This window comes from Cydia fagiglandana, chromosome 14 (assembly GCF_963556715.1).
Source record: "Cydia fagiglandana chromosome 14, ilCydFagi1.1, whole genome shotgun sequence".
Classification (NCBI taxonomy): Eukaryota; Metazoa; Arthropoda; class Insecta; order Lepidoptera; family Tortricidae; genus Cydia; species Cydia fagiglandana.
The window spans coordinates 4,338,451-4,352,419 of record NC_085945.1 but is presented as its reverse complement, the minus strand read 5'-3'; positions in this window follow the sequence as shown (position 1 = coordinate 4,352,419).

Below are 13,969 nucleotides of genomic sequence, written 5' to 3'. Positions count from 1 at the left end.
TCTCATCCGAAAGGGTGAATAATTTGCCTCATAATGTGACGTAAGCTTACCACCCTGTCTGACCTCTGCCCTTTAGAGTATTTTAGAAAGAGCTTATTTTCAATGCAGGATATTCTTAAAATCACTGTCACAGTGACTAATATTTGTAAAAAGAAGTTATTGTTGTCAACACATAGGGCATTTGTAAATACATCTTTGACTAGACTCAACGCAGGACCTCGAAATTATCTGGCAGACATTCGCCTGCAGTACGAATGTACAATGGCGTCTTTTATTTGCGTCCTATATTAAGACTCAACTTGCTGGTGACGGACAAAAATATCGTATCACTCACGAATTTTTTCCAAGATTCCTTATTAACAGTGGAACATATCAACACAACGAAAAGAAAACGCAATAGATTTCGTCACAAAACAATAAAAATGAAAGTTGTAGGGATCTTGCCTACAAGGACAACATGCGAACTCGTTAGAACAGATGCAGATATTTCGTAAGAACTTGGCGAATAAATTACAATGCTGAACACAAAAGCGACACAATGAAAATCAGTTGCAAATCTGCAATTACTCGAAATAGTGCGAAAATACCACAATCTAAAAATAGATCAATTAACACGCTAACACACAGCACACCCAACCGAGACGTCTCGTTACACGCCACAGAATGACAGAGCACTCAGCTCAGGTCTATAACCGCGAAAATCGATATTCGCAAATAGCGGGCATTTTTCTCTGTCACTCTAATTACGCCTTCATCGGAGAGAGAAAGATCCCCGCAATTTGCGAATTTCGGTTTTTGCGGTAGCCCCTCAGAACAGACAGCAGACCATAGACATAATATATATAGACAGTGTCTCAGCGAGCTGTCACTGTTGCCACTTTTGTTTAGTGTACGATTAACAATGAGGCCCACGTTGCTGTAGCCATGTCGATAAAGTCATATCGATAAACTATCGACATTTCTTGCAATTTTAATTTTACTTCAAAGGCTTAACGATACCTAAAATGACCAAAAACGCTTTTATTCTTTATTGTGGTTATCAGATCACAATTTTATAGTCACGCCCCAGCAGGGAACCAAGGGAAAGTTCAGATATTTAATTAAAATACATAAATACCTCCTAAAATAGGTGTTCCGCAATAATTGAATTATATTATTATATTATAATATATTCATTATCCATTAGCATTTCAATAATGTTTATGTTTAACGAAGATATTGAAGCTTCAATTAATCGCTATTTCGTTCCGCTGTGTAGCGTTTATCGATATATAACATGATTAAAATCGACTTTTCACATCCCTAAAAGAGCACACATATACGCTTTTACGCACACATACACAGGGTGGGCGCATCAAGAAAGGCAACACTTGATTTGAAGTCCGCCTTGTCAACAGTATGGTTGTCCTTTTTTGACAAACGGCATTTTAAAAGAGCGAGGTGAGAGAAATGATACTAGTTGCTGCGTCGTGAAAGAGAACAGAAAAGGTTGGGCCCTTGCAGCAGACAGAACAGATAATCTGTACTGACGCTACCGTACGTTAAAGGCTTCTACAGACGTTGCAACAAATGGCATCCGATTTTATAGCCACAACACACTACCGCACCGATTCCACAACATGGCATGAATTGAACTCATCGATGGTATGATCCTATAGACGCGCTATATGCGTGTGTTAGAATATTATTATCCTATGTACAAATTGTATTACGTATGAAACTGACCTGTTTCTCTTTGAAGTCCAATGTTGATAATATATTGCACTATTTAAACACTTAAACACAACTTCACGTGAAGTTTACACAATTGGTGATTTATGTGGGTACGATACGAAACCACGGTAGATAAGAGAAACAGGGGTAGTGGTAACTTTAATAATAATATAGTAGTTAACCTACTACTAAGATTTGTACATTACTTTTAAGTGATTTATTATGTATATATATTACTGATTAGTAATTATGTATAACGGAATTTAATGAAAAGATGTTATAATCATTTTATGTTGGATATTTCGATAAATGGACGAGGTACATGAGAAACCACGATTGTGACGTCATTTGTGGAATGACAAGTGGCATAATTAACCAGGTGCAAGTGGCTGGCTAGCGATGGGCATAAAAGGGCCCGACCAAATTCATTTGGGTCAGTCTGCTCTGAGCATCAGCACTGAGTTAATCGTCGCCAAAGGAATATTCAAAGTTAAGTAAATACTATGTTGATAATTAATAATATGTATTATAATAATTAAGTATTTACTTGATTAATTAAATAGATGGATTAATTAATTCAATCATCTTTTAGTGAATAATTACTCTTAGTAATTATATTTATTAGTTGTTGATAATAAGGTGAATAAATAGGATGATTGACTTTAATAAACAGTTTTATTTTCAACACATGTAGTGTTTATTATTTTATTTATGATACTTATAACCCCAATAACAACCAGTGATTGTTTTAGCAGTTGTATATACTTTGAACCAAGGTAAATAAATAACTAACGACAAGTTATGCCTAAATTATACGCCAAACATAGTGTTATTAGGCAGTAATGGGAATAGAAGTAATATTGATTATTCATTTTGAGTTTTATATTTAAATTTGCTTATTTACATGGAAGTGGGGTTTCTCCTTATTTACTTAGACAGCTATTTTAGTTCGCTTTTCTCACATCAGAAGTGGGATGTTACACATATTCTATGCCTACAAAACTAATGTTTCAGGAGCAGTACGAGTATACGACTGATTATGCTAGTCAAAAGCCGGACGCTACCCAACTCTAAGAACTGTATGCTGCGCTATACTGGACACAAGGACACTGCTGGTATCTCATTTTCAGTGAAAACCCCAGGTGAAACAAGATATTTGGTATACTAAGCATGACACTTTTTATGAAGAACAGCAGCAAACAGCTTAAAGGAAATCGCGAAACAGAAACTGCCGCGCCTGTGAGACGCTGCGGAGTGGCGCCTGTCTGGAAGGATGACTGATGAATTACCTATGTTGTTTCTGGTATGTTAAAATTTGGTTTAATTTAAAAAGTAGGACTATTTATGTTAAATACCTTAAACGTCGTCAACATCAGTATTTTTACCTTCACCGCGAAACTACCTACGAATAGTTACTGATTTGGATAAACGTAAACATCTGCTCTTTTTATAACCGGTCGTATGTAACCAGCCATAATGAGACTTAAATAAATATATTCTATTTAAAACGACGATTTGGTTAATGATTGAATAGGAGAATAAAAAAGGGTTATTTGTGAAAACGTTGAAATAACGTTATTTATAGCCCGGATAATTATTTTTCGAAATCAGTTAGCTACAACTCTAATCTTATTTTATTAGAAGAGTTTGAGGTCTCCATTAAAGACTACGTTTGAATTTAGCTAAGCGGTTGAATATAATGGGCATTTGAATTGTAACTTACCGCGTGTCATAAGTTAGGTATTAAGTCACGTTCAGCTGCCGGTTTAGTTACGAATTTGATACTTTATTTAAGTGTCACGGTTTTGATATTGATCGTCAGTTTTGTGACTTTTCTTAACCGACCGTTAACGGTATACGGGAAAGTGAAAATGCCCTTGTACGTTCTTTGTATTTGAATAGTCACATTATTTCTTATTTTTGTTACGATTGACACGATAATAAATATTATTATAATATCTGTTAGGTACTTAATATTTATATAATGCCAGTTACTTAGGTTAGTTTTTTTAATAGTCTGATATCGAAGTCACATATCTTAAAGATACAAGAGACTGTTTAAATAAGTAAGAACAGTAAATAAAATAAAATAAATAATATTCAACTGTCAGGTCGTTGTAAAGTACTGTATAGGATAAAGTCAGCATACTTTTTAATCTTCAAGCTCCTCGTAAGCTTATCGATATACAACAGTCTGTAGTCGTGATACTTGCATAAATAGTAATAACGGTTATTTACAATTTTGTACATACCGTCGTAAGATAGGAGACTTACTGCTAGTTCCGTGTACAGATAGTAATACGTGTTTTAAAATTTTGACATAAAAGCGTTTTTGATAGTATGCTTCCAGTTAGCTTAATAAATTTACTAATTGATTGAATATTAAATGACTACTAAAATAAGAGATACCTCAGTGACAACTTTAGACAATTACGTCGTACAAAAAGTAGACTAGTCAGTTGTTCTTGTGGTTATCAGAGGTAATAAAATTGAAGTCCCGTATTAGTAAATAATGTTTTGAAACCGTGAAAGTTGAAAGGTAGTGCTTTGCACATGAAAATTATTCAGTAAATAAAAAGGACATATTCTCTTGGTAATAAAATTACTTTATTAAAAAAAAAAAGAAAAATACACAACTTAGAGTAGGTACGATCGATTAATGAGTATAAGATAAACGTATTCCTTTAGGAAAATTCGTCTAGCTGACTTGTAAGGAACGTAAATAAATAATAATACAATATTTTAAACCGTTATATGTATATGTACCACCATTCACATGGTCAGGTGGTAATTAATTGTACTAGGCAATTTTGTACCTATGACCTTCTGTAGGGCTAATACGGTCGGCTCTTTGTCATTTGCCACCATGCCTGTCACGTTCTAACAAAAATGTAATACGAGAGTAACTCATGGAATGGCGGGTGATAAAATGCGACCATAATACCGCTGTCCTAGAGAATGACTTTTGTATGAAAAGTACGCCTTTGTACGATAAGTTCTTTTGCACAATTAAGATTCAACTAGGAGATTATCTCGTTATCTGCTAAATAGGTTTAAATACAGTTACGATCGAAGCTCAAAAAAAAAAACATTTAAGAAGAAGTACGTTTCCTATTATATGTAACCGCATTTTTGCCATCGAAGCTTCAGAGATAGATCTATACATATTGAATACATTATAGAGAATTCTGACCACTGACTTTTAGAGTACCTAGTTGTTTTGTGGGATGGCCGAACGGAGTTAAAAATTATGTTAGGTTAGGTTTATATAAAATTCTTAGGAGCGATCCAACGTAGGAAGTTCTAATAGAATGAAAATGAAAAAATGTTTATTTCTGTCAAACAATAAAGGATAAGATCTCCTTGTAGGATAGACGTTACCAGTGGCAGGAGAATGGTTTTTAAACATAATTTATTGTAAATTAATTAGGGACATAGGGCTCGCAGAATTATTTTCCATTTGTCACAATTTTGAGCAGCTACTTCCAGCTCTTTCCAGTCGAGTCCACTTGAGTCAGCCTCCTTCTCAACTGATCGCCTCCATGTTGTACAAGGCCTCCCCGACCATCTAAATGCCAGCTGAATGCCAAAATAATTTTGTATTGAACAGATACGTAAAGCTTAGTTTTATTTCCCCACTTTTAAGTTCATTATTTATTGTGGTTGTAAGCTTATAGAAGAAGAACTTAGCAAGTTTTACGGAGGTTGGAGGTCTTGGATTGGAAACTTTCATGTGTTGGCGTTTTCATTTGTCAAAAAAAAAAGAAGAGATTGCCTACCAGGTTGGAGTTCCCGGGTTCGATACCCAGTGGGTACATCTATTTGTGTGTTTATCGGAAGGATTTGTTCCTTAGCCGTGAATGTTTATTTTATGTATATAAGTATGAATATTTATGTACATATGCATAAATATATTTATACATCTCTATCGTCTTCTAGTGCCCGTAACATAAGCTAGTTGAGCTTGCTATGGGACTAAGAAGTTTATATACTTATGGTGATAATTTATGTATTATAAAAAAAAAGACAAAGTAAAGAGATGTATGTAAGAGATGTATGTTGGTTGGTCATATGACTGACGATGATGATGGTGATGTTATGAGCAAGTCATATATCACTTTATGGCCAATGAAAAAAAAAAGAGAATGATGTATGAAAGAATGTTTGATGAAGTTGAGAAATCCATGGTGAAAAAAAAAAAAGAGAGAGAGAAATGCAAAAAGAAATAACTGGTGCATTTGTACACGTGTTGGCCTGAAAAAAAAAAAAAAAAGAGAAATGCAAAAAAAAATAAATGGTGCATTTGAAGTGTTGGCCTGAAAAAAAAAGAGAGATGCGCAATATATATGTATATGTTTATCTTATATTTTGTTTTTATTGGGTGCTAGTACTAGCATAAGGCAAATATAATATGATTATTTCTATCTATGTTTGAGATGAGACAGTCTCTGGCCAAACTATAGTAATGGGTATCGAAATTGTATGATCATACAATACTTACCTAACAGACCATAATGAGGTGTACTTCGGGAACGAAGTACAAGTCAGTATGGCCGTGTTAGAATATTATTATCCTATGTACAAATTGTATTACGTATGAAACTGACCTGTTTCTCTTTGAAGTCCAATGTTGATAATATATTGCACTATTTAAACACTTAAACACAACTTCACGTGAAGTTTACACAATTGGTGATTTATGTGGGTACGATACGAAACCACGGTAGATAAGAGAAACAGGGGTAGTGGTAACTTTAATAATAATATAGTAGTTAACCTACTACTAAGATTTGTACATTACTTTTAAGTGATTTATTATGTATATATATTACTGATTAGTAATTATGTATAACGGAATTTAATGAAAAGATGTTATAATCATTTTATGTTGGATATTTCGATAAATGGACGAGGTACATGAGAAACCACGATTGTGACGTCATTTGTGGAATGACAAGTGGCATAATTAACCAGGTGCAAGTGGCTGGCTAGCGATGGGCATAAAAGGGCCCGACCAAATTCATTTGGGTCAGTCTGCTCTGAGCATCAGCACTGAGTTAATCGTCGCCAAAGGAATATTCAAAGTTAAGTAAATACTATGTTGATAATTAATAATATGTATTATAATAATTAAGTATTTACTTGATTAATTAAATAGATGGATTAATTAATTCAATCATCTTTTAGTGAATAATTACTCTTAGTAATTATATTTATTAGTTGTTGATAATAAGGTGAATAAATAGGATGATTGACTTTAATAAACAGTTTTATTTTCAACACATGTAGTGTTTATTATTTTATTTATGATACTTATAACCCCAATAACAACCAGTGATTGTTTTAGCAGTTGTATATACTTTGAACCAAGGTAAATAAATAACTAACGACAAGTTATGCCTAAATTATACGCCAAACATAGTGTTATTAGGCAGTAATGGGAATAGAAGTAATATTGATTATTCATTTTGAGTTTTATATTTAAATTTGCTTATTTACATGGAAGTGGGGTTTCTCCTTATTTACTTAGACAGCTATTTTAGTTCGCTTTTCTCACACGTGCATCCGTGAGGGACAAAATATACGCATAGCAATGCGACACTATGATTTGTCGAATTTATTTGTTGCCTACCATACACTATACTAAATTTACGACGGAGAATAAAAAAAAACCGGGCAAGTGCGAGTCGGACTCGCGCACGAAGGGTTCCGTACCATAATGCAAAAAAAAAAAGCAAAAAGAAAACGGTCACCCATCCAAGTACTGACCCCTCCCGACGTTGCTTAACTTTGGTCAAAAATCACGTTTGTTGTATGGGAGCCCCATTGAAATCTTTATTTTATTCTGTTTTTAGAATTTGTTGTTATAGCGGCAACAGAAATACATCATCTGTGAAAATTTCAACTGTCTAGCTATCACGGTTCGTGAGATACAGCCTGGTGACAGACGGACGGACGGACGGACGGACAGCGAAGTCTTAGTAATAGGGTCCCGTTTTACCCTTTGGGTACGGAACCCTAAAAAGCGAAACTAAGACAAGGACAAACAATAATAGCGCTTTCTCTGGTACTCCTACTGAAAGATACTACATATTCTACATAAGATAAAGCGCCCTCCAGACTATGCGCGTGAATCGCGGGCGAAGCCGCGAACGCGAGTGTGGAGTCTAGTTCGCTGATATGCGAAATCGACTCCAGACTCGCGTTCGCGCCTTCGCGCCGCGATTCGCGCACGAGTGTGGAGCGGGCTTAAGACTATCCCGTTCGGTCATTTTATACAATCGAATCGGGAATGAAAAGAGATAAAAATTGACAATTTTTAGGGTTCCGTACCCAAAGGGTAAAACGGGACCCTATTACTAAGACTTCGCTTTCCGTCCGTCCGTCCGTCCGCCGTGTGTCAGCTATTTCTTGCTCCGTAGTCCTGCGAGGCGGACTACAACGTAGGATGGTGAGTGAGCTATATCCTACGCCGTAGTCCTGCGAGCCGGAGTACAAGTACAAGTCCGACTGTGCAGATAAATCGAACCGTGTGTATGACAAATCGTTGTCGATTATCGGACTGCACAGTTTTATCGTTACGTATGTAGCCGGCATAACCCCGGCTACTCACGTAAAGCCCCCTCCAGACTATGCGCGTGAATCGCGGGCGAAGCCGCGAACGCGAGTGTGGAGTCGATTTCGCAGGTCTGCGTTCAGGACTCCACACTCGCGTTCGCGGCTTCGCCCGCGATTCACGCGCATAGTCTGGAGGGGGCTTAACGATAAATCGTTGCGATAAAACTGTGCAGTCCGACTGTGCAGATAAATCGAACCGTGTGTTGTATGTCGATTATCGTAACGATTTGTCATACACACGGTTCGATTTATCTGCACAGTCGGACTGCACAGTTTTATCGCAACGATTTATCGTAAAGCCTCCTCCTCACTCGTGCGCGAATCGCGGCGCAAAGCCGCGAACGCGAGTGTGGAGTCCTGAACGCAGACCTGCGAAATCGACTCCACACTCGCGTTCGCGGCTTCGCCCGCGATTCACGCGCATAGTCTGGAGGGGGCTTTACGTGAGTAGCCGGGGTAATAGGGTCCCGTTCTTAAGCCCCCTCCAGACTATGCGCGTGATTCAGAAGCCACTACACAACAGACGGGCGTACTGGACCGCGATGTTGTTCCGGTCACCATTCCTCTTTCTCGCTTTCACCAATAGCTGCGTCCTTGACGTGAGTACGGCGCACCTACCACGATTGAATAGGTCTCAGACCGGACCAATATACGTCCGTCTATTAGAACTTTAAGGTTACGTGGGGCTGGGTGGCTCCTCTACACGATGGGCCAACGCCGGGACGCGAGCTATGCGGTAGAATGAGATAGCAATATCACGTGCTCCCTCTAACGCATAAATGCGTCCCTTGGAGTGGCCGGCGTTGCTCCATCGTGTAGAGGAACCATAACGAACGAACGCAGTGCGGTGCGCTCATGGACTTATAAGATGGACTGCGTTGTCACTTTTTTTGCCATACTAAATTGAACTTTATCACCGAGTCAGAAAGACGTTCGTACCAGACTAGAGAAAACGGTCCACTTGAGATAGCAAAGGTGGGTCGCGGTGTCTTATGTTGCCAATGTTAAAAATATACCATTGTGGTAGTATTTATATCAATATACTACTCAAATTAAATAATTTCTTATATTATTTAAGTGCTATATTCTGAGTAAGGTCCTGATATCTTTTAAGAAATTTGTAAATAAGTATGATGTCAATATTATTAACTGATTTAACCAAGCATGTGCACAACAAAAAAAGAACATTAATTTTGGTATGGTAGACATTGTAGAAACTTTGAATGTTAATTGGTATCCATAACGTCATGACAATCAATCTAATGATGTGTTATCAAAACACGTGAATGCAAAATTTCTTAAAAATAGTGAATAAATGTTGCGTTAAAGGTTGTGGGAGTGAAAGAATTTCTAATTGTGGAATATTGTTTCACAAGGAAGACACAATTATTACATTTTGCGATAAAAATACAAGACAACATTGTCAAACTCATTAGGGTGACTATGATGTCGGAACGATGAGGATCAGTGTTACACAATTCTTATTAGGTACTTAAGTAAGTTTATATAAATAGGTATGTATTTATTTCGGCATGTTTAAATTGGTGAAATGAGAGCCAATACTGAATAAATAATTGCCAAAATTGAAATCCAAAGTCCTTAAACAATACAGACACATTTATGCATTGTTATAATAATAAAAAAAACACATTGATAATAAAAGAAAAATAGAACTTTATCTATATAATCTATATATTTATATAAATAGTAATTTACTGACTTTTGGGACGATACCAGAAACGTTACTGGGAATTTAACCTCATTGGAAAATTTGCTAGGAACGGCACATCACTAGTTTCTTTACATTTCACGATTCTTCTCTTTTCGCACAGATGGCCTAGCACCGTGAACACCGAAGTTCGGAAATTACGGACATCTTTCTCTTTTACTCCTATAAAGGAGTAATTACAGTGACAGAGAAAGATGCTCGCAATTTGCAAACTTCGGTGTCTATGGTCCAGTGACAAGCGTCCTAGTTAAAAACTATAGCAAGCAGGCGTAGCGGACCCACGCGACCCTGAGGAGATCTTTCTCTTTTACTCCAATGAAGGCGTGATAAGAGTGACAGAGAAAGATCCCCGCAATTTGCGAACTTCGATTTTCGCGGTTGTAGCCCTGAGGCAGTTGCGAATTTGCCCTAAGCCCGAGTAGGCCCGGGCCTAGGGCGGCCAGTCTATATGGGCAGCAGTCTATATGATGGGTGCTGAGAAAGGGGGGGCGGCTAGTGCTTGCTATGTAGGACTTGGGGCCTAAGGCGGCAAAGACTGTATGTAATTCCCCCACTTTCCTGAGAGCCTACCCCGAACCACTTTCGACATGTTGCGTCTTTGTCGCACTTGTAAATTCGTACGTAAGTGTGACAGAGAGGCAACACGTCGAACACGGTTCGCAGTAGACAGTAGACCCTCTGGTTCTGTCACCATATCTGTCTCTCTATCTCTCTCACTCATACCTGTGTTCTTGACAGACGTTACGGCGGACCATCTTCCAGACGATCGACCATGTTCGTGGTCACTGAACGGCTACCGTGAAAATCAAAAATCGTCAATTGCGGGCATTTTTCTCTTTCACTCTAATTACGCCTTCATTGGAGTAAAAGAGAAAGATCCCCGCAAATTGCGAATTTCTGGTTTCGAGGTAGCCTCTCTAGACCTACGCCTACTAGTAACAGCTTTTCTTCTTCTTCAGTTGGTCCCTCAATACTGAGGATCGTGACATCATATCCTTCTGTTGAAGACCAGATTCCTCCATAGGGTTCTCTTCCCCGCCAAGCGCATGGCCTCGTGCAGTTTTAATTGCATATGTGCCGTAATTTGAGCACACCATTTAGAACAGCTTTTAGAACAACTAAATTAAGTACCTAAGGTTGTGTGAAGCGTTTTACAGAAGAGAAAAAAACTATATCCATCCCTTTTTAGGCGAAAAGACAGTAAGATTTCTATTACTAATATAACTATGCACGATTAAGAAAAAATCTTGGCCAAACTATCCATTTATATTCAAAGTTATCCTAATATCCCACATACATAAGACGTATGGTCACCCTAATTAGAAAGAGATGCAACGGCCAACCTTGACTTCTCATGTGGACACACTTTTTGGCCAATGTCCGCCATCCAGTTTACTCTCTACGTCCGTGGGTGCGCTTCACTAACTTCACTTCACCATGCTGTCACTGTCACAGACGTCGCAGTCGCAGATGCGTCGCAGTCAGTCAGTCATTGTGAGTGGTGGATACTTGTCTTTATACTATACTAGTTTGTAGTTAGAGTACAAAAGTACAAATTAACAGTCTTAATATATTTAATGTTGTTTAGTAATTGCTGTAAAATCTGTCTAGTGTAAGCAGTCTGTTATAATTCACATCTAGATTGCTGTGCTATGAGCACTGGGTACTGCCATGCCCCCAGATAAATATAACTAGTCTAAACAAATATATTTTACTATCGGTCACTAAACACAATTAGTGCTTATTTCTGAAGTTATTTCTTGTTTTAATGTGGATATTAAACATTAAATATAAATTTGTATCAGATACATTACTTAGTCGGTCTAGTTCACAGTCAGCTAGCTACATGAGGTTGTTATTGTGATATTATAATTCTTCAGTTTATTTGCTGCTATCCCCAAAAGCTACATAGTACCATTTTTTCCATGCTTATATTTGTCTGGTCTAATTTATTGTCAGACTTCAAATTTTATTTAAACCAATGTCTGTGATGTTGTGAAATAATAACCAAATAAATAAATAGCTATACTTAATAAAAGACCTTATCTCTGTAGCGGTATCATTCTCATATGCATCCTGTTGATAGTAGAGCGGACTGATATTTGTTCTCGTCCTGTCCTATTAATGTGGTGTTGTTATCTTAGTGCCTATTCAATTTTAGCTATTCATTGAAACAGCGGTTTATAAGAGTTGGAATTTATCATCGCAATATTATGAAGCAAGGTGTTCTTATTCATAGCAGAGCCTGAGTGAGCCTCTACATCATAAATCTTACCAAGCGCATGCGTGGGTCGCCTTTGAACTAAGATAGTTTTTCTGTATGACTGTGTTGATGGTATATTCTGAGTATTCTGAGAATGGGAACACCTAGGATTGGAGCGGCATTGATCTTTTATATGGTATCTGCTACCAAAGAATAAAGGTACAGCATAATCAAACAAAGTCCATAAGATTAGGAACAATGGGCTGTTATTTTTTATTCAATATTCTTGACATGTGTGAAAAAGAAACTTTAATGGATTAAAAGTTTTATCATGTGTAACACATTTCGTTTCACTTTAATGATCTCTTAAATTAATTAATTTTACAAGTTGATGTGTTTGTGTGTGAATTTATTTTGTCAACGAATCCTCTTTTATTTTTAATTCGATTCACTGTCTACCTCTTTTGTGGAACTGCCTATACCCAATTCCTTCATATGTTTCTCAGTACAATTTAGTTTTCACCGGTATTTTAATGCCATTTTCTAACCCTAAGCTTGGTTTCCATTACATTTTAGACATTATACACGGTGTAACATGAGTAAACCGAATAATTTTAACCACGCATTTCTGAGGTCAAAAGAAGTAAAAAATGTAATATGATATGAGTTAAGGTCAATTTCGCCAAAAAAAAATTTTTTTTTGTTTTGTTTTTTTCAATTTTTTGGATGTATTTGCACATAAATAATAAATGTTATTGGTAAACTTGTCACTTAAAATTGATTTTTACATTTTTTTTTCGTAGAACCTACTTTTTGCAAAGTGTTACTTGTCACTTTTTTAAATCTATCAATAAGGATATTTAGACTACGTCCCATAGCAGCAACATCACCATCAAAAAGGCCTTTTAAACTATGTAACAATAAAAACTTGCTTTTTTTTAATTAATAATATCTCTGAAACTAGGCGAAGTTCAAAAAAGTTTATAGGACATTTTTGTCTCTAAATATGATCAGGAATACGCTGTTAAAATTATTCGGTTTACTCATGTTACACCGTGTATAATAGATTTTGTTCCCTATATTTGTGACTGATTCGGGAACACAACCAGCCTTATCTAGTTTAAATCAACAGTTTCAATGACTACTGCCATAGAATTAGCAGTTTTGGGTTTGAAGCTTGCCATTTCTCCGTGGCCAATGGAAATAATTTCCCTCGTTTTGCGAGTCGCTTCATGCAGGCATCGTACAATGAGCTATTTAAAGATGGGGCTAACAGTTTACTTGGCCACGCAATTTTATGAACAACTATACACAGACTTCCCTATAATCCAAACATCGAACCAAGGCGAATATATACAACCTCAAGAACTTGAAATAGAGCTTGAGCCGGAAATATTGCAATGCGAAGTAATCAAGGCTATCCAGAGTCAAAAGTTAGAAAAAGCAGCAGGACCCGATAACATCTACAATGAACTTCTAAAAGGGATGGCTGCTGAACTAGCTCCAGTACTCACAAAACTATTTAATAGAATTATGAATAGCCAATGGATACCTACACACTGGGAAACATCACACATCATCCTATTGCATAAGAAAGGCCCAAAGGAAGACATAAGTAAATACAGGCCCATAAGCCTGATGTCTAACTTATATAAAATCTTCTCAAAGGTTATACTGGATCGAATAAGTAAAAGACTTGATGAAAA